Consider the following 21,034-nt stretch of genomic DNA (forward strand, 5'->3'; position numbering starts at 1 on the left):
GATTTGTATAATTACAAAATAAGCTTTGCCTGTGTAAAGTATGATTGAATTTTGTTTCCACAGAGATTATATAAAATTATGATTTGAAACCATATACTAGTGGCTAAGGATAGGAAATTAAGCTAGCCCCCTGAAAATTGGCATATCTAAAAGGGCTAGCTCCTTTGTTCTTAGAAGGGCCTCTAGTATCTCAAAGGGCTGCCAGGCCCAAAGTAATTCACCTAAGAATGAGATCTTTATTGATACTCCTGGACTGCTAGTCCATTCTCTTTAGCAACCGAAGAGCCTGGCAGGTGATTTGAAGTGGGAGTCAATAAAAAGACTGGTGTTCATCTGAGTCCTTGTATTCTCCCTTAGTCTGTTCAGGGGAAGTACCCATTTATTCAGACTGAATAAATGTAAAATATAATTAAAACCTTCCTGGCTTCCCAACGAGTATTGTTTATTCCTAGACAACATGAGTATATTTATGATATGTTCTTACAGTATTGCCATGGAGATAGGAAGCTCCAGCAGACATTAACTCAGAATGTTTTCTTTCATATAGGTAATTGTTTCTACGATTTGTTGTTTAACCCACTCATTATTTAGGATTTCACTGTTAAGACTTCATTTGGGTCTCTGTCTTGTTTGTGGTCCCTGACCTAATGACTACTTTTATTGCATTATGCTAATTCTGTAAAGGATATATTTACTGTTTCTGCCTTTTTCCATTTCTTTCCAATATTTCTTTGCCCAAGTGTAACCAGAATGGCCTTTGTTTTCTTTGAATGACTCAGCTTACCTCATTGAGCCTCTGGACACTGTGGCTTGCTCTTCCGGGGCAGGAGGCCCGGGGAGCATGCCGGGAAGCAGACAACTTCCTGTGTGATGAGTCATGGGGCTGGCTGAGGGGAGGTGTTAATGTCTATGCTAGGGGGAGGGGCCAACTCAGGAACCAATCGGCCCTGGTCATTCGGGCGGAGCTTGATGATGTCAAAAACCCTATAAGAGGGGAGAGGACAGCTTGAAGATTCTTCTTTTCCTTTTCCGGTTGGAGCCAGCGACAGTTACATCGTCAGTTACAGCGACCGTTACATCGTCAGTTACAGTTGCAGCTTCAGTTACAGACACAGACACAGCTGAGGCAGGAGCTGCCAGTAGCAGAGCTGACCTACGGGAGGAAGCTGAACAAAGACTTCAGGCCAGTGGGTAATCTTATTACCATCGAGGGGGAAGCATGATTTTGCTTTACGCAATCATGCTTCTCTGTAGCCTCCTGGTTACTCTTGCAAGGCGTACTTATTGGGCCTGGAAGATTTTGATCAACATATCAAAATGGGGCTTTTGGTTCATGGGTTGGTTACTGTGGAGCCTAAATAAATGTTTTGATTCTTCTGCCTTCTACTTTGAGAGTTTCTTATATCCGGCGGTTCCGAACCTTTCAGACATGTTTATGATCCTCTTTGAGATTATAAACTCTGCCCTCCTGATACATTTGGCGTCACGAACAGGATCGCTAGGTATAAGATCTCTATTTAGAAGCAGAACAATTTCAGAGGAAGAGATGAATATCCCAGGATGGGAGGATCCATTTTATTCCTCCCTAGCAAAAGAATTGGCTAAAAAAGCTGGACCCTGTGAAAACTGGGAACCAAGGCTACGGAGAGGAGATCCTAGGGATTTGGAAAAGTGTTTACGAGAAGTTGGGATTCAGTCAGGGGCATCACTATCTAGGCAAAGCTGGATAGTGTTATCAGCCTACCGGCTAGTATACGAAAGATTGAGATTAAGTGAAAGACATGGGGGCACTCCTACCCCACAGGAAGAAGAGGAATCTCAGATAGCAGGAGACCAAACTGACTCAAATGAGAACTTTTCTATTAATGTGGCTAAGAGCAACAGGAGACCAAAAAAGCCCAGAGTGCATTTCAACCCAGCCCAAAAAGAGCCTGACTGCCTGCTTCGTCCTAGCCATGGTGGCAGAGGAAGTGAGTGGGGAGAGAATGAGACAATGTTAGGGGCTGAGGCACAAAACACTACTGGGGTTCAGGATGTGCCTCACACAGAGAATAGGAGATGGTTAAATGATCAGACAAGGGCTCGACCCATACAAAGGAGGAAGACAGAAACCCGAGGTGAAGATTCAGTTACAAGGGAAATTCAGGAAGATTTCTCACCGCAAGAGGTCACAGATATTTTGAGTAGATTCAGCCAAAGAATAGGAGAACCATTGATATCTTGGATGGTAAGACTCAGTGATCAAGGGGCCGGTGGAATATCAGTAGATGGGACAGACTGCATGAGATTCATAGGTATCAGCCATGATCCTCTAGTTCAACAAGCTTTTAGGGAACATCATCAGCAAGGAGATGGTGATAGCAGGACTACTCTGTTGGCATTAGCCGCTGTGGGATGCAATAAGAGATATGCTACTGATTCTATGTGGCCCACTGAGCACAGACCCTGGTATTCACTTAGAGATTGTATCATGAGACTAAAGGAGGAGGTAATGAAGACTGCCATTATGACAGGAACTGCAGACAAATATTACAATGATTCAATGGAACTGCCTCATAGGAATTTAATAATTAAGACAGCTCCCCCTGCTTCTAAACAACTAATTTTGAATTTATTACTTGGAGAAGTAGGGAGCCGTCTTACAACAGTGATAAATAAGATTTTACAGTTACATGACTTAGGTGACTGGGGAGGGGATAGATCTCCTCGAGAGAGAAGGGTGAATAACCAGCAAACTTGGCGCCAAAGGAGAGTAACAAGGAAAGAAATGTTTACTGCTTTATTGAGAGCAGGAGTAGGTTTTGAAATGATAGATGGAATTCCAACCAATGAATTATATAGAATGTACAGAGATAGAGGACTTGATAACACGAGAAATAGGGAAATAAGAACTGCTCCTGCAAATACTACAGATGTTGAACCTTCAAACCCAAGTGAATCACATGAAGGGGAATACTAGGGAACAGGCCGAGCCCCAGTCCAAATTAAGGAAATACACAGGCTGGATTGTAGACCTCACATTAACTTGACCATATATTGGAAAAATGGGTCAAGTACGGTAACTGAGGCATTAATAGATACTGGGGCCGAGGCCACCCTTATTTATGGAAATCCAGACAAGTTCAGCCATGGAACTCCTATTACCATTACAGGACTAGGAGGGACTGAAATATCAGCCAGACAAGTTAAATTGATGATGAAAATTGGACAGTTGCCCAAGAAAGAATATAGTGTGGTTATTGTGCCTATTCCCGAATACATCATTGGAATAGACATATTGAAGGGTATGACCTTAAATTTACCCGAAGGGAAATACCAATTTGCTGTGAGGAAAATGGGCATTAATGCAGTCTTAGTGGGGAAAATCAAGATGGATCCAATCACTTTGCCCGAACCTTCTGAAGTAATTACTTTGAGGCAATATCGTGTGCCAGGTGGGCAAGATGAAATTGCCAACACTATAAGAGAATGTGTTGAGGCAGGAGTGTTAGTCCCTACAACTACTCAATGGAACAACCCTGTCTGGCCAGTCCGAAAATCAGATGGAACATGGAGGATGACAGTAGATTATAGACAGCTGAACAAAGTGACTCCTCCCTTGTATGCTGCTGTCCCAGACACGGTTACTTTAATAGAGAGAATACAAAAACATGAAGGGACTTGGTATGCAGTTATTGATTTGGCCAATGCCTTCTTTACGATCCCAATAGACCCCAAGCAATGGAACCAGTTTGCTTTTACTTGGCAAGGCCGACAGTATACATTTACACGCCTGCCGCAAGGATATATTCATAGCCCAACTATTTGCCACAGGATTGTAGCTGAACATTTGGATGAATTAAAGTTACCTGGTGTACAGCTTACACATTACATAGATGACATCATGATACAGGGAAAGAATATAAAGGAGGTGGAGGAGAGTTTAGTATTATTAATTGACCATATGAAAAGCAAAGGATGGGAAATCAACCCCGCAAAGGTTCAAGGGCCAGCTCAAACTGTAAAATTCTTGGGGATACAGTGGAATAGAGGACTGCGAGAAATTCTCCCACAAGCTCGACAAAAAATCCAGGATTTTCCCACCCCTACCAATAAGAAAGAGGCCCAAAAGTTCATAGGGCTGTTTGGTTATTGGAGACACCACATCCCACATTTGGGACAGATTTTAAAACCCTTGTATAAAGTCACCAGAAAGAAATATGAATTTGACTGGGGACTTGAACAAAGTAGAGCTTTTGAGGAAGCAAAGGCTGCTATTCAATTAGCTCTAGACTTATGGCCTATGCAAAATGGGCCAGTGGAGTTACAAGTGACTGTACAAGATGACTATGCAAATTGGAGTCTGTGGCAAAAACAACAAAGCCGAAGTGTACCTTTAGGCTTTTGGTCAAGGAAACTGCCCTCATCTGGAGTGCAATATACACCTTTTGAGAAGCAGCTGTTAGCTGCATATTGGGCTTTAGTAGAAACTGAGCAACTAACTCTGGGTCATGAAGTGATATTAAGGCCTGGAATTCCAATTATGACTTGGGTAATGAGTACCCCAGCTTCTCACAGAATTGGACATGCACAAGAGGCAAGCATAATCAAATGGAAGTGGTATATTCAGAATAGGTCCAGAGCAGGCAAAAATGGAGTTTCTGCTCTACATGAATCTGTGGCGAACATTGATACTGAGAGCAATGAAAAGCCCCTTGAATCTAAGCAACAGATGGTACCATCCTTAGTGAAATGGAATAATGGATATGACGGACTAAATGAAGAACAGAAGAAACATGCTTGGTTTACTGATGGGACAGCAAAATATTTAGGACAGAAGAGACATTGGAAAGCAGTAGCCTATAACCCCTGTACAAGGAGAACTCTGGAAAGTTCTGGGATAGGTGGAAGTAGCCAATATGCTGAACTGATGGCAGTGCATCAGGCCATCAGAGCAGAGAAAGGAGGACAATGTCATATATTTACTGACTCGTGGGCGGTAGCTAATGGATTAGCTACGTGGATGCCTATATGGAGGAATCAGAATTGGGAGATTCATGGCAAACAAGTTTGGGGTAAAGAGTTATGGGAAAATATATGGGACATGTCTTTGGTTACAGATCTGTCAGTTTTTCATGTTGATGCTCATGCAACCCTGACCACACCAGAACGTGAGTACAATGCACATGCGGATCGACTAGCAAAGATTGCTACTGAATGTATTGTCCCTACTCCGACTCCAACTGATGACCCAGCCTTAGCAAGATGGGTCCACCAGACTGCTGGCCATTTAGGGGTCCAGGCCACCCATCGATGGGCACAGGATCGAGGTATCAGTATTTCTCATGCGTTGTTAAAACAAATAACAGAGGAGTGTTGTATATGCCAATTAGAAAAAGAACGAACTCTTCCTAGGATAGTTACTGGAGAAATAGCAAGGGGAAAAGTTCCAGCCCAAATTTGGCAGATAGATTATATTGGCCCACTACCCCAGGATAAAGGATGTAAATATGTATGTACGTGTGTTGACACCTATTCCGGTGTACTAGTGGCTTGTCCTTATAAAGACGCAACTCAGAAAAACACCTGTAAAACTCTAGATATTGTAAGTTTATATTATGGAACCCCAATGCAGATTCAAAGTGACAATGGGTCACATTTCAAGGGCAAAGAAGTGAAAAGATATTGTGTGTTGAATAATATAGAATGGATATATCATATTCCATATTACCCACAAGCATCTGGGCTAATTGAAAGAATGAATGGATTGTTGAAAGAACAGCTGAGAAAATTAAGCTCAAATAATTCATATCGACATTGGAAGGATAATTTGTCTATTGCCTTACGTAATTTGAATAATAGGCCCTTAGGGGGGAGTACACCTCTAGCCAGAATGATGACCCCAAATCTGCAGATCAGAGAACAGCAAACATGTGAGATCCAAAACATTGAATTTTGGACTGTGAGGGAAGATGTCCCACTACCAAGTCTAGGAACACCTGGTTCAGCAGGATATGATTTACATTGTATAGAGAATTTTAGGTTAAATAGGAAAGAGATAAGAAAAACCCCTACTGGAGTATGTATGAGAATCCCCAAGAATCATCTTGGATGGATATTACCTAAACCAGGATTAGCGGCTCAAGGAATACATGTATTGGCTGGAGTGATAGATTCTAATTATCAAAAAGAAATTGTTGTGACACTCCAGAATATGGGTAAAAAACCTGTACAATTTTGTAGAAATGATAGGATGGTTCAAGTCATTATTATCCCCTGTGAAAAAATACCCTTTGTGAAAACTGACCCTCCTCCCAAAATAACTACTAGAGGGGCAAAAGGGTCTTGCTCCATTGATAGAATAAAGTCAGGAGCTAAGGTATGGGTAAAACGGAAGCCAGATGATATTCCAAAGGCTGAAGAAGTTATAGCCCATGGGAAGGACAACACTGTAACAGTTGTCTATTCAGGGGAAAATAATTACCAAATCGTACCCCTGAACCATATATTTTACCGTGAATAGGTTATAATAATAGATTCACAGACTATTCTTTTTGTCCTTTGTTTTGGCTAACCTTGTTGCTAGTTTTGTTTCCTTCAGGCTTAAGCACCCTGCACTTTCCGGTGACTGCCTAAGCATGTAGCATTCTTGGAATTCCTGCCAGCTTGTTAAAGAAATGACCTCTGGAATGGGACTTTTTGGGGGCAGGGCCATCTCTACATCCAATTTCAGCATGAAGAAGCTATGGAAAATGAGACCTTCACCCCTCACCCCAAGATTTTGAGCCCCAATCGTTCAAGGGGGGTGGAAATGATGATAGTGTTCTGTTTACTTATTTTGTGTTATCCTTGCTGTGTTGTTTTATTGTTATGATATTATTGATCCTATGTAGTGGATACAAGGATTTAGGGGTGGACATTTGAATTATTAATAATTATTTTGGGGATGATTGATTGAAGAGATTATTTTGCTGGGATCTAGGGGTGGATCGCATTTGAATCGTTAACCAATGTTTGGGAATGTCACTGAATGATATGTTTTGCTTTATAATGAATGATATGTTTTAGTTTCCTTTGTAATTGGATCACAATGTATGTTCTAGGATACATGGCTGATTAGATTATGTATCCTATAACAAGGGGTGGAGTGTAACCAGAATGGCCTTTGTTTTCTTTGAATGACTCAGCTTACCTCATTGAGCCTCTGGACACTGTGGCTTGCTCTTCCGGGGCAGGAGGCCCGGGGAGCATGCCGGGAAGCAGACAACTTCCTGTGTGATGAGTCATGGGGCTGGCTGAGGGGAGGTGTTAATGTCTATGCTAGGGGGAGGGGCCAACTCAGGAACCAATCGGCCCTGGTCATTCGGGCGGAGCTTGATGATGTCAAAAACCCTATAAGAGGGGAGAGGACAGCTTGAAGATTCTTCTTTTCCTTTTCCGGTTGGAGCCAGCGACAGTTACATCGTCAGTTACAGCGACCGTTACATCGTCAGTTACAGTTGCAGCTTCAGTTACAGACACAGACACAGCTGAGGCAGGAGCTGCCAGTAGCAGAGCTGACCTACGGGAGGAAGCTGAACAAAGACTTCAGGCCAGTGGGTAATCTTATTACCATCGAGGGGGAAGCATGATTTTGCTTTACGCAATCATGCTTCTCTGTAGCCTCCTGGTTACTCTTGCAAGGCGTACTTATTGGGCCTGGAAGATTTTGATCAACATATCAAAATGGGGCTTTTGGTTCATGGGTTGGTTACTGTGGAGCCTAAATAAATGTTTTGATTCTTCTGCCTTCTACTTTGAGAGTTTCTTATATCCGGCGGTTCCGAACCTTTCAGACATGTTTATGATCCTCTTTGAGATTATAAACTCGGCACTCCTGATACACCAAGTACATGGTTAGTTTTTCTAAAAGGACCACGAGATGCTGAGATATATGTGTAATCTTTGTTGTCCCATTCAGAAAACATCATGTCTTTTAGCTCTAAATTGTCCAGCAATTTGTTCAGTTCTGTATTTCCTACTTTGTTTACTTTCTAGTAGACTCATCCATAAATGAGAAGGATATTGAAGTGTCCTGTAACTATTGTGTTACCATCTCTGTGATCTTGTAGCTCAGTTAATGTTTGCTCTGTGAATTTGTATGCTGAGGTATCTGAAGCACACAATTTTATTCCTGATAATAGTTTGTCTATGGTGCCTTTAAGCATAATATAGTATTCTTATTATTTACTCAAGCTCTCATTGATTGGCCAACAATAGGTCCCAGGCCAAGCCCTACTTGGTCATTGTTTGGGCCCTGATTGACTCAGAATGAATGTAAATAGCAATTTGTTTCTAATTTGACCAGAAACCCTGAGGGTGTTCCCCTCCCATATCCATTTTTTAACCAGGTAAAGAGGCCATTCTCTGCCTCATTTCTTATTAACTCTTAATCACTGAATGGGCTTTGCCTTGATTAAACTGAGACATGTTAAAGATCTTAGCTTGAAAAGGCCAAGGTTCCCCACTGCATCCTGGGCCATCTCCAGTTGTCTTGATCTATATCAGGCCACTGGACCCAGGTGGCTCTTGAGGAGAAAGTGAGGCTGGTGACTTTGCATAGCCCTCCCTCACTTAAATCCAATTCACTTGCGTGTCCTGGCATCACCTCACTGATGTCATGGTCCTCTTTGAGAAGGACAAAGAACAGTATTTTTATTTATCCTTTTTAATTTTTGAATCTGTTTTAGTTTTGTCAGATAATATGATTGCAACTTTTGCTTTTTTGGGTTCACTTGATGTATAGTAAATTTTTTTCCATCCCATCAATTTCATTTTGTGTATATCTTTGTTTCTTAAATGTGTTTCTTTTAAGTCACTGACTGTAGGGTCTTGTTTTCTTATCCACTCTGTCCTTTTTTTCTTTTATTGGATAGTTTAATCTATTCACATGTAAAACTATGAAAGTTAGGTGCATATTTTTTCCCATTTGCCTCTGATTTTTTTTTAAGTTGAGATTTTATCCCTCTTCTGCTGTAAAAAAAAAAAAAAACAAAAAAAAACAAAAAAAATCCTATGTGTCTTCAGTTACTTTAGCTTAATCTTTTTTTTAAAGTGGCTCTTTTCTTACTGGTAATCTGCGCATCTTTCATTTGGTACCCATTTCTCTTTGTATTTTTAATTATAAATTCAATTTTCTTTCCTGCTTTTATATAATTAATTCTTTCCCCTTTCTCCCCTCTTAGTCAAATCAATTTCCCCTTCCTCTTTTCTCCTTCAATTAATCCTGTTCATTAGGTTATTTTTTTCAATTTTTTGCACCCTTTTCCAGGGAGAATTTCTCTCACTCTCTTATGCATTCTTTCTCTGTATTCTAATCCTCCATTCTCTGGTTCATGAACCCTATACTTATCTAGTCTCTTTCTATTCTCTCTATTCCTCAAGGAATGAAAATTTCTGAGGCATCTAATCTAGGCTCTCCCATCCTAGGCAGTTTCTGCACCTGCCTTGTAGAGCTTGCTCTGAGGATTCTCCTTTTCTAATTGCCTCACTCTCAAAACAATAACAATTCCTACAGGTAACAGAGAAGACAGTGTCCTATTCAAATAAAAATTATTTTTTTGGGCTTTTACCCTAATTAATGAGGCAAAACTCAGGAAAAAGAGAATTAAACAGAGTTTCTTAAAATTGCATCTAGGTAGTAACATGTTGACTAGCTGATCACTAAGACATCAGCCAAGGATTCAAGATAACTTTCATATCAAGATAAAGACATTTCAGATAAGTCCACATCAGTAAAAGGGTATGGGACATTGCATCTCAGCTCCTACCCAATTGCTAGTACACGCAGGCAAACAGGTAGTAGGTGACCTCTTATATTAGAGACAGCAGAAAATAATACAAAAGATACAACTGTTTGGGTGATGCCTCCCCTAATAGTGATTGATAACTAGGACTGGGAACAATGAGTCACTGAGTCAGAATAACTTTCTATAATTCCCCAATTTGGTGCTAACCATATATATGGTACAGCACCACAACTAGTTTCATACCACCTCTTTATCCTCAACTGCTGTCCTGCTCTCTGCTGTTCATGCCACATCAATCTGAGCTAGCATCTGTGTCTGTAAGATAGGGGACTTAAACTTACAACAGGGAACAAATGTACTGTGGTCATGAGGATCACAAATCACAGTCCCATGTTTCTATCAATGTTATAAAGTCAAATAAACTTAGGTAAAGAGTCATAATCTCACGTATCCCCTAAGGAGACCAACCTTGTTAAATAAGCCCTGTATGTCAACTAAGGCAGGTTTCACATCAGGCCACTTAGAGGGCTCAACACATACTATTTTTAGAGGGGAGATTTACATATCAGGAAGGTCACCAAGAAAACTCAGTAAACATAAATACCATTAGATCAAAGACCAAATTAATGCAATAATTATCATCAATATTAGTTAACACTAATTATCCATGTAACCCACTCCCAATGTTCAGTTAATCAACACATTTCATCTTGGGTCCCAGATGTCCCATGTAGTAGTCTGGTCTCTGGCAACATCTTCCCTCGGACATTCAGGAATAGGCTTCATTCTCAGGGCAGCTCTGAAGTGGCCTTTTTCCAGTGGATTTGCTTCTCTGGTTCCAAGTCACTTGCAGAGATTCCTAGAGAATTCTACTTAAATCTGCTAGTAACCAGGCTAGATACAATTTAGTATATGTGCTTTTTCCAAAAACTAATTCATGTGGGTAAAACCCACTCAAGTCTCATGATTTTGGTCCTATTAACAATGTAACTATGAGAATATCAAATTAGGAACACATAATTCATCTGAAAGTTCAGAAACTTTCAGTTAGTACATATCACTTGCTGTTTCTATTTTTCTTCTTTACAATTATCAATGCAATTTTATATGTAAAGTCCTGAATCCAATTTTTAGAACTTATTATTATAATATGTTCAAGGCCTGTCTGTACATATAATTGTCTGATTTTGTTGCTTTCTCAAAATTTTCCATGCCTGGTAATTCCTCTATAGCAGAAGATACTTTAAAGATCTTATCCTATATGTGAATACTTAGCTACCAGCACTCATTATAAGTAGATGCTTTAACTCCCTAGAGTCAACAGTTACACAAATGAATTTTCTAAAATGATACTTATTTAGTATCATAATGACAAACTTCCACTGTTCACCGACCCTGATAAGAGAGATTTGCTATGAGAGGAAGAAGGAGGGACATAAATATAACAGTACCAAAATTGGTCCTCCAAGCCTAAGACTAAAGGCACTTAATGACTCAAGAAAAGCATATCAGGATAAAGCACCCTTAGCTCTATTTGATTTCAGGTAAGTCATAGTTAAGTTTAAGAACAGCCAAAGTTTCACCTCATTCACATAGCTAGTCAGGCTTAGGATTAACCAGGTGGGAAATATAACTATTCAAATAAAAATGGCACCATGGGGAAACTGAGTCAAGAGAATCCTTTCTTAGGCCGTGCCAAGGTCATTCTCCTAACCTTTCCCTGGCCCGGATGTCCACCTGTAGCAATTCCTAGACCAAACTCCCTTTGGGCAGCACACGGCATCCCCCTTGACTGGGAAATGATTGGCCTCATGATAGTGCAGATGATCATCTCTCAAATCCAAACTTTGGATAATATCAGATTATTGTCCCATGAGATTTTACCTCAAATAACAAGTTTCATTAATCACAACTTAGGTCAAGTTACAGCTGTCACGGTGTTGGAATAATAAAGGCCTTCAAAAATTTACTACATCCTTTTCTTCTTTTTTCTTTTTCCGTTTAAACTCATCCTAGCATAAAAATCAATTATTAGAAATCAAGAAAATATTATATTCTGGAATTCCAGAGATGGTGAATATATGATAGTTTATTCAAAAACCCAGAAAAATACCAGCCAATTGTTGTCAATGTGTACTATTTCAGATCTAATTCCATAATCTTCACAGGTGATAGGCAAGTAAATTTAGATGTAACTCACTCTTTATCACAAGCAGACTTGGAAATTTCTCCCCAGGTTTTGCTCAGAGTAGAAGATGGGATCCCAGTTTCTCATAAATAAGTTCATTGTTTAGGAATTTCACAGCACAAGCAACCTCTTTCACATGGCTGATAAGATTTTATAACCTTGCCCAAGCAGATGATCTCAAGAAACCTCAGAAATTTACAAATAAGGAGATTTTACAAGGTCTTTTCTTTGTACCTTTTCCTATACAGTAAATAATTATCAATTTTTCCCCTTCAAAATATGCCCAATTAAATACTTGATAGGTTTTTACATTGTGACAATAACCACAAAAGACTTAATTTCGCAGTAACTGGAGCAAAATAAATTCTCAGCATGTCTCATACAAAGGTTTCCCAGCATCTACAATACAAGCAAATTTGGAAACATAATAACAACATAAACATAAACAGTATTATGGATTTTTAAAATATAAGAGAATTTAGAGGTACATTGAACTGGATGCCAAATAACATCAATTTATTTGAACGCATCTCTGAATTCTTTTACACAGAAATCCCATCTTATCTCTTTTAGCATTTTATAGTGTTCATATCTAAAACCTGGTTTAAAGTTATCAAGTATGGAGTAATTACATCTAATTAAAGAAATAATAACATTAACAATAGTTAACTTTTATATATTGTTGGCCATGTGCTAGTCACTGTGTTAAACACTTTAAAATCATGTGATCCTTACAAAAACCCTGGGAGGTGGGTGCTATTATTTAATTTTCCCCTTTACAGATCAGGAAACTAAGGTAAACAGAGGTAAAGTCACACAGGCAATAAATTTCTGAGAACAGATTTTTTGACTCAGGTTTTCTTGATCCATAAGGATTTTCTTCTTCTGCCTTAATGCCAAATAACAAATACATTTTTGCATCAAGTTCTGATTTACCACAATTATCCTGATAGCAGAACACATTTCACTATAAATGAGACCACATGATAATTTAGTTTCAGTACCAAATCAAATCTGGGTTCATAATCACTAATAGTAATGTATACATTTCAATTCATCCAAGGGCCATTTGCTGCTAGCCCTTCAAATTATAGCGCCAGCTAATTTCAGTTGGTCTACTGCTAAAGATTTAAAGCTATAGTCTTTTATCTTCGCCTCTCTTTTAGGATCCACAAAACTTTTCTGAAACATAGAAATTGCAAACATAAACTGTGTTATTCAGTAATGAAACTATCAATGCATATTATTCACATAAGGACTAAAATATACCCTCCTAATGTTTGCTATCCCCAAGTAATTCCATGCTGCAAATACATTTCTCTATTTTCTATATCATCTTGAATAACCAAATAAAGTTTCTCATATCCTTCTTATCTGAATGAGATTAAACTCTTCCTTACTCCTCTTTCCAAATTCCCACAATCCTTTACTTTCAAGCTTTCTATTCATACTATCAATGCAAAAGAGACTACAACTTTCCTTAACTTCCTAGCCATTTCCTTTTATCCCTAACTTGGTTAAACTTTATCTCCTCCTTTCTTTCAGGTTGAAATTAAAGGTCTTCACAACTGCACCTGTCTTGTTTCTTGCATATTCTGACTACAAATTTCCCTTGCCAATCATATCCCAGACTATCTATAGAAATAATCTTCACTTTGCTGAATTTTTTGTTTTTCTCTTTCTCTTGTCTGCCCCTCCAACTTGGCCATAGTCAGAAAGGGAGAGAGAGATTGTCCTTTTATATGTTCATGTTTGAAACCCTTGAAGGCTTTATTTCAGCTTTCCCAAAAGGTATTCCTAGTACCTAGTCACCTCTTCTATTTCCTGTTTCAAAGTCTCTCTCAACAGCACTGAAAATTTCTGGTTTGCCTACCCTATACATCTTTAAATTAAATTTAGAATGCACATCCAACTGAGTTCAATACCTAAGGTCCCATCCTTTATCCTGTCAATTTTTTTTCTTTTTTCCCCATAATTTCCCTAGTCCCTACCTATTTATCCTCATTGCTCAGTTGTGAACATATCTGGCAGAATATTTCTCAAGCTATTACAACTTGTCTACCCTGGGGTCCCCTGAAGGCTCACTCCTCCCACTCCTTTTATGAACCCTGGTATACCCATGCAAATGCAGGCAAGACCATTCATTAACCTGCCTCTTCCTGGTGAGTCTTTGGTCTTTTCTTCTGCCTTCCCTTCTTTGTGCACAAATGAAAAAAAAATCAAAATTTGAATTTGGGAATCTGTTTCTCCATTTTCTGTCCTCAGTTTTGGGGAGCTAAATTCTCTGCCACTTCACAGCTTAACTAACTGCTGGGGTGGGCCAACTATGAGGCAGTAGCTGATTGTTGGTTCCAGGGTTGGAACGGGCCCACCCAAAGTGATAGCCAGAGGCAAAAACCCTCAAAAGCTTCCAGTGGTTCTTCATTTGTTAAAAGGAAAATTCTTTGGGCTTTTCCCTAGATAGTCAAAGGACTTTACTAAAAGTAAATCAAGGCAGCACCACACTGACAGGATGATCACTAGAGATGGAGCCAGCTTTGATTGAGAACTTTCCTAATGATAAAGACAATTCAAATATGTCCACATCAGCAAAAAGGGATAGATGGGGCATTGCATCTTAGCTCCTCCCAAATTGCTATTAGGTGCTAGCTAACAGGTGGTAGGCGACCCAGTATTTGAGGGATAGCAGGAAATACAAAAGCTGCAGACTGAGCAATGCTTCCCTCAACAAAGCCTCCCTTAACAGAGCCTCCCCAACAGTGACTGAGAAGCAGGATTATAGACATGTGAAAAAAATCACTATTGGTTAGTGAAATGCAAATAAAAACAACTCTGAAGTACAACCTCATACCAATTGGATTGGCTAATATGACATCAAAAGAAAATGACAACTGTTGGAAGGGATATGGGAAAATAGGGACATTAAAGCACTGTTGGTAGAGTTGTAAACTGATCCAACCATCCTGGAGAACAATTTGGAGCTATGCCTAAAGGGTTATAAAACTGCACACCATTTGACACAGCAATACCACTACTACTATCCCAAAGATATTAAAAAAGGCGGGGAGGAACTATTTGTACGAAAATGTTTATAGCAGCTTTGTGGTGGCAAAGAATTGGAAACTGATGGGATGCGCATCAGCTGGGGAAGGCTGAACAAGTTGTGGTATATGATTATAATGGAATCCTATTGTGCAATAAGAAATCTAAGATAGGATGCTTTCAGAAAAACCTGGAAAGACTTACATGAACTGATGCAAAGTGAAATAATCAAAACCAGGAGAACATTGTACACAGTAACAGTAATACCATATGATGATCAACTGCAAATGTCTTAGCTACTGTCAAGGACACAATGATTCAAGACAATTCTAAAGGGCTAATGATGAAAAAATACTATCCACTCCAGAGAAAGAAGCGATGCAATAGGAATGCGGATCAAAGCAAATTATTTTTCAATTAATTTTTTTCGTGGGTTTTTGTCTGTGTTTTCTTTCAGAACATGACTAATATGGAAATCTGTTTTGTATGACTGTACATGTATAACCTATGTCAAATTGCCTGCCACCTAAAGGGAGGTAGAGGAAAGAGTGAGAAAGAGAATTAGGAACTCATTTTTTTTTTAAAAAATGAATGTTAAAAGTTATTTTTGCTTTCAATTGGGAAAAATGAAATATTATTTTTTGAAAAAGGAAAAATGAAGAGCAGAATGGTTCCAAAAAAACCTGAAAAACTTCTATGGACTAATGCAAAGTAAATTGAGTAGAACCAGGAGAATATTATACACAGTAATAGCAATACTCTATAATGACACTGTGAATGACTTAGTTATTCTGATCAATAAAATTATCCAAGAAAATTCAAGAGACTTATGATGAAATATATTATCCACCTCTAGAGGAGGAACTGACAGAGTCTGAAATGCAGATAGAAGCATTATATTTTAACTTTATTTTTCTTGCTTTATTTTTACAACATAACCCATAGAAATATGTTTTGCATGATTTCACATGTATGATTGGTACCATATTTCTTTTGATCACAATGGATAGGGAAAGAGTGGGAGAGAAGTCAGAACTTAAACTTTAAAAAATGTCTAAATTAAATAATAATTTTAAAAAAAATTAAAAAAACAAGAATTAAATGAACTACAGGAGGAAAAAATAATGATGGACAGCAAAATGTCTTAGAGATTTGGACATGGAAACAGGAAAGCCCAACCAGGAATTCCATCTAAGCCACTTATGAGATGTGTCATCCTGGCAAAATCCCATTTCATGTCTCAGCATCACTTAATTCTTCTGCCAGTTGCACTACAAAAAGCATCAAAATCAGAAGTCTTCTGCTAGGCTGAAGAGATAACATAATACACTGTACTCCATAAATGATATCTGTTGTAGTTGTTTCTGTTTTTATAGCTGAAGGTATTATTGTGGTTTTTGTTGGTATTGTTCTTGTGATTAAACTTGAACAGAAAGGAATAGTCCTGGCATGAATAGGAACGCAAGAATGGAATCTGTCTATTACATCATGGCAGAACTCTTAGATAAAGCCAAACACCACCCCTAATGGTGACCTTCATCCATTTCTCCCAAGAAAGAGGAATCGAAGAGACTTACCTTTCAAAAGGAAGAGGGATATTTACATGAGGAAATTTGTAAACAAGAGGGCGACTCCTCAAATCTTCCGGGATATTACAATCCTAGGAAGAAGAAGCACAGAAGGATGTGATGCCACCGGGGGTTAGAGGAAAAGATATGACAAGACGGACTGGGACTAAGAGGAAAAGAGTTGGAAAGACTGACTGCACATCTCCCAGCTGTCTGGCATCCCAACAATTTGTGATTTATTGTGCGGCAGATTTTGTTCAATGGAGCAAGGAGAATATAAATTAGAAGGAAGAATAGAATGTGACCAATGTGGAGGAATGGCTCTGTCCAGTGGGTTTCCCAAGCAGAGGGTTTAATGCTCATATCACTCACATTCGTTCAATTAGGCCCTATTCTCATCACTTGTCTGTTAAGGGGCTGTCAAGCAAGGGGTCCCTGAAAAATCCTGCAGTTCTAGCTATATGGACACTGGATTTTTGTTGTCGTTGTTGTTTATTCTCTGTTCTCAAAGAGGACTATGACATCAGGGTGATGCCATGACATGCATGTGAATTGGATTTAAGTGAGGGAAGGCTGCGCAAAGTCCTCCAGAGTCATCTGGTTTCCATGCCAAGATATAGATCAAGATGATTTGGAGATAGCCCTGGATGCAGTGGGTGACCTTGGCCTTTTTCAGCTAAGGTTTTTCCCAGGTCTCAGTTTGTCTGAGGCAATGCCTATTCAGTGATTCAGGTAAGAAATGAGGCAAAAAATGGCCTCTTTTACCTAGTAAAAAAATTAGCCTGTTAGTAGAAGACCCTCAGGGTTTCTTGCCAAAGAAGAAACAACTGCTATTTACATTCACTCTGAGGCAATCAGGACCAGGGGTTGGCTTGGGACCTATTCTTGGCCAATCAATGAGAGCCAGAGTGATTTGGGTTTAAGGCATGGTTCTAAGAAAGAAATCTACCCTGTAAAACCCAATATATCTTGGGAGATTTCAGCGATCAAAGTTTATATTCTTTTGGGCAAAGTACCCACAGGTAAAGGTATGATACTGGATTTTTAGGGAAGTGAAGGATAGCACGAATAAATATATATGTGGTGGGGGAGGAAAATGAATAGCTATCCAGCAAGGGCCCAAAGCACTAAGAGGCCCTATCCTGACCTACACAGTAAGGAAGCCTGGACTTCTCATCTCAACTCATCCACTTACCACTCATGTCAAGAGGGCCAAGTCATGTAACCTCACTCCTTCTCACCTCTCTGACCTAAAAAATCAGAACAAGAAAACCACCAATCTCATAATTTTCTTTGAGGCTCAAAAGTCAAACAAAATGCTTATTGTATGGAAGGGAGTGCTTCTTTTTTTTATTACGGATGTGTATCTGACAAAATTTTACATTGGATTAATATAAGGAAAAATGAGAAGTTATCATGATTTTCTAGTGTTCAACCACCCATGTTATAAAAGTATCAATTTTATATGACTCAGTTTCCATACCAATGAAAGAAATGTTAAAGTACTACAAACTTTTGGCAAACAAAGTAACACAAACATCATAATGTTATACGGAACTTAAAGCTGCAATTTAAAATTGGAATATAGTGTTGTACTGTTCCTCACAATTTTAATGGAACTTTACCTGATCTTTATTGATCTCAGATATTTGGGAAGATCCAAAAAATGCTCATATCTTATATTTGTGAATATATCTTTCATTGACCAGATATTATACTTACTTATCTGTCTATATGTTGCGCCTCTTAGTGGAAAGCCAACTACTTGAGAGTAAAGATATTTTAATTTTGTCATTGCATCCCTGAGACCTATTATGGTTCTCTGCACATGCTGCAATACTTCGATGGCTGAATGATTTCACTGATGTGGTCCAGTGGTCTGATTGCAACACATCCATGCCCTCTTCCTCTGTGTTTGTTGTCCAGGTCTACCCTTAAATCTTCTACAGTGGGGTCTATTCTGTCTTCTGAAGCCCTTTCACTAGACCTCCTCACATTATATTGGTAGAGAAACTGTCCATCTGTTAACCCTTGCTCTTTCTGCATTGTTCGCCACCTTCTTTTCTAGTCATATATCTCCTAGATTATATGGTTTGGGAAGTCATCAGTCATCTTGACTTATGTCTTGCCAATGGACTCCGATGACAGTGGAGGAGAGAGTGAGGGTAATGATTTTGTCCAGCTCTGCCTCACTTAAGTCCAATTCACCTGAAAGTCAAGACATCACTGTCTTGATATTATTGATCCTCTCAGAGAACAAAGGACAAACAACAACAAACAACAATGGATGTGTGTGAGCACTTCCAAGGAAGGATGTGTCAGGAGTGCAGGGGAACTATTTCAAAGGCCCATCAGGAGGAAAGCTCTTGGGCTTTCTCTGACTTATGACCCCAGACCTAACCTATTCAAATTTCAGAAACAAATGCAAATCTGAAAACTCACCTTTGAAAAGAAACGGTGAGCTTGTCAAAATTAAATTTGTCCAAAAGGGGAAGATTGTACAGCTCTTCTTCAGAATAATCCTAGAACCAATGGGCAGAGAAATAAGATTAACCTTACGGCATTGAGAGGCCAAAAGAAGGAGAAATTGACTTTCTTGGAGGCCTCAGAATCTGATCTGAAGATCTACGAGAACTATTTCCCTTAGAAATGTGCAGTTGTTTTGCCACCCTTGAATTAATAGGACGAAGGAAAATGGAATGGCATCAGGGAAATACAAAAAGGAGGGGAAAATATAAAAGCCCATGTTTATCACTTTGGTATCAAGAGATCAAAAGCTAGAGTCTTGGGGAGATGAACACTCAAGAAAGCCAAAGATGATCACATGGTAAAAGAAAATGAAGTATGGGAACAAAAATAGTCGTAGATAGCCAAACATCTTAGAGCCTTGGATTTGGAGCCGGGAAGACCCAAATAGCAATCCTACCTCAGCTACATATGATGTTTATCCTCCTGGTCTGAGTAACTTCCAATGTCTTAGCATCATTTAATCCTGTCAATTGGACTACAAAGAGAATCGGAATCAGAGGTCTGCTGCTGGGTCAAAGGAGATGACATACACATACTGTACTCCTTCAATGATATTTGCCGTGTTCCTTTCTGATTTGGTAGTTGAAATTATTATTACAGGTGTTTTTTGTTGCCGTTTTTATTATGATTAATCTTGAAACAGAAAGGAAACAACCTGGCACATATGGAGGGAGCAGAAGAATTGAATCTGTCCATCAGATTGTGGCAAGTTCAAATGCCCACCCCCCAAAGTGCAACCATCACCCATTTTTTTTCTCAAAAGAAAGGAACTGAGGAGACTGACATTTGGAAGGGAAGAGGGATGGTTACATGAAGACACTGGCGAAAAAGAGGACCACTTCTCAAATCTTCCAGGGTATCTCTGTCCTAGGAAGGAGAAGTGCTGAAATGAGGTGAAGTCCCAGGGGCTTAGAAGAAAAGAGATGGCAACATCGAATGCATGGGCAGTGTTCTGGCATCCCAACTACTTGCAATTTTTTTGTCCTACTGAGTCCATACGATGGAGGCAGAAGAACAGGAATGACAAGAAAGAATGAAATATAGCTGAAATAGAGGCACACTCAAGGCAGTGTCCAGTGGCCAGCATCTGGGGACGGCCAAGCAGGGGAACTGAAGCCTACATCAGACACGTTCAATTGATTAGGCCTTTGAAAACCCTGAGGGCATTACTTCCTTTATTTGTCTGATAAGGAGCTTTGGAGCAAATGGCCCCTGAAAAGGCCTACAGTTCTGACTATGTGGACCTGAATTTTTAGGGAAGTGAAGGATGGCAATAATGGATACATATGTGGCAGGGGAGGAAAAATGAATGGCTGACCAGCAGGGGCCCAGATCACTAAGAGGCTCCATTCTGACCTGTGTGGTCAGGATGCCTGGACTTCACACCTCAACTCATCCACTCACCAGACATGTCAAGAGGGCCAAGTCACATGACCTCATTCATCCTCAGCTCTCTGACACATACAATCAGAGCAAAGAAACCGTCAATCTCACAAATTGCTCTGAGGCTCAAAAAGCACACAAAATGTAGAGCTTGCTACATATAAGAGAGTTCTTTTTCTTATTACTGATGTGTGTGTGGCAATTAAAAAGGTTCATGAGACACTGCGTATATTTGGGTAATTTCGGGTAATTTAATCATTTTATTAATGTATGAGGTAAATAAAATGTGAAGACTTCACAAGGAAGATATGTATAAATATATATCTATATCTATTCATATCTATACTTAGAAATGTTTAAAAATCAAGAAATAGGGGAGTGGAAAAATTCTGCTGAGGCTGTGAGAGTCTGATTGTTCAGCCTCTGGGAAAGTTTACCCTGAAACTTTTTGTTCTTTCTTCTGGTTCTGGTCCAAAGACTTGCTCAGTAAGGATAGGGTCACTGTGACCTGCTTTCCTTTACTGTAAAAGCACTGTAGAAGAATGGAGAGGGTCTCC

At 39.3% G+C, this 21,034-nt stretch overlaps 1 long non-coding RNA gene across 2 annotated transcripts; it reads right to left on the minus strand.

Moving 5' to 3' along the window:
* Positions 1-12,743: 12,743 nt before the first annotated feature.
* On the minus strand, positions 12,744-20,770 carry LOC118832657. Of its 2 annotated transcripts, XR_005009229.1 has the most exons (5): positions 19,492-20,770; positions 19,008-19,087; positions 17,761-17,815; positions 16,575-16,657; positions 12,744-13,137 (listed from the first exon to the last, which is right to left on the minus strand). It is a non-coding gene; the product is annotated as an uncharacterized LOC118832657 (long non-coding RNA). The 2 variants fall into 2 exon arrangements; XR_005009228.1 differs by lacking the exon at positions 17,761-17,815.
* Between the last annotated feature and the right edge of the window lie 264 nt (positions 20,771-21,034).

This window comes from Trichosurus vulpecula, chromosome X, assembly GCF_011100635.1.
Source record: "Trichosurus vulpecula isolate mTriVul1 chromosome X, mTriVul1.pri, whole genome shotgun sequence".
Classification (NCBI taxonomy): domain Eukaryota; kingdom Metazoa; phylum Chordata; class Mammalia; order Diprotodontia; family Phalangeridae; genus Trichosurus; species Trichosurus vulpecula.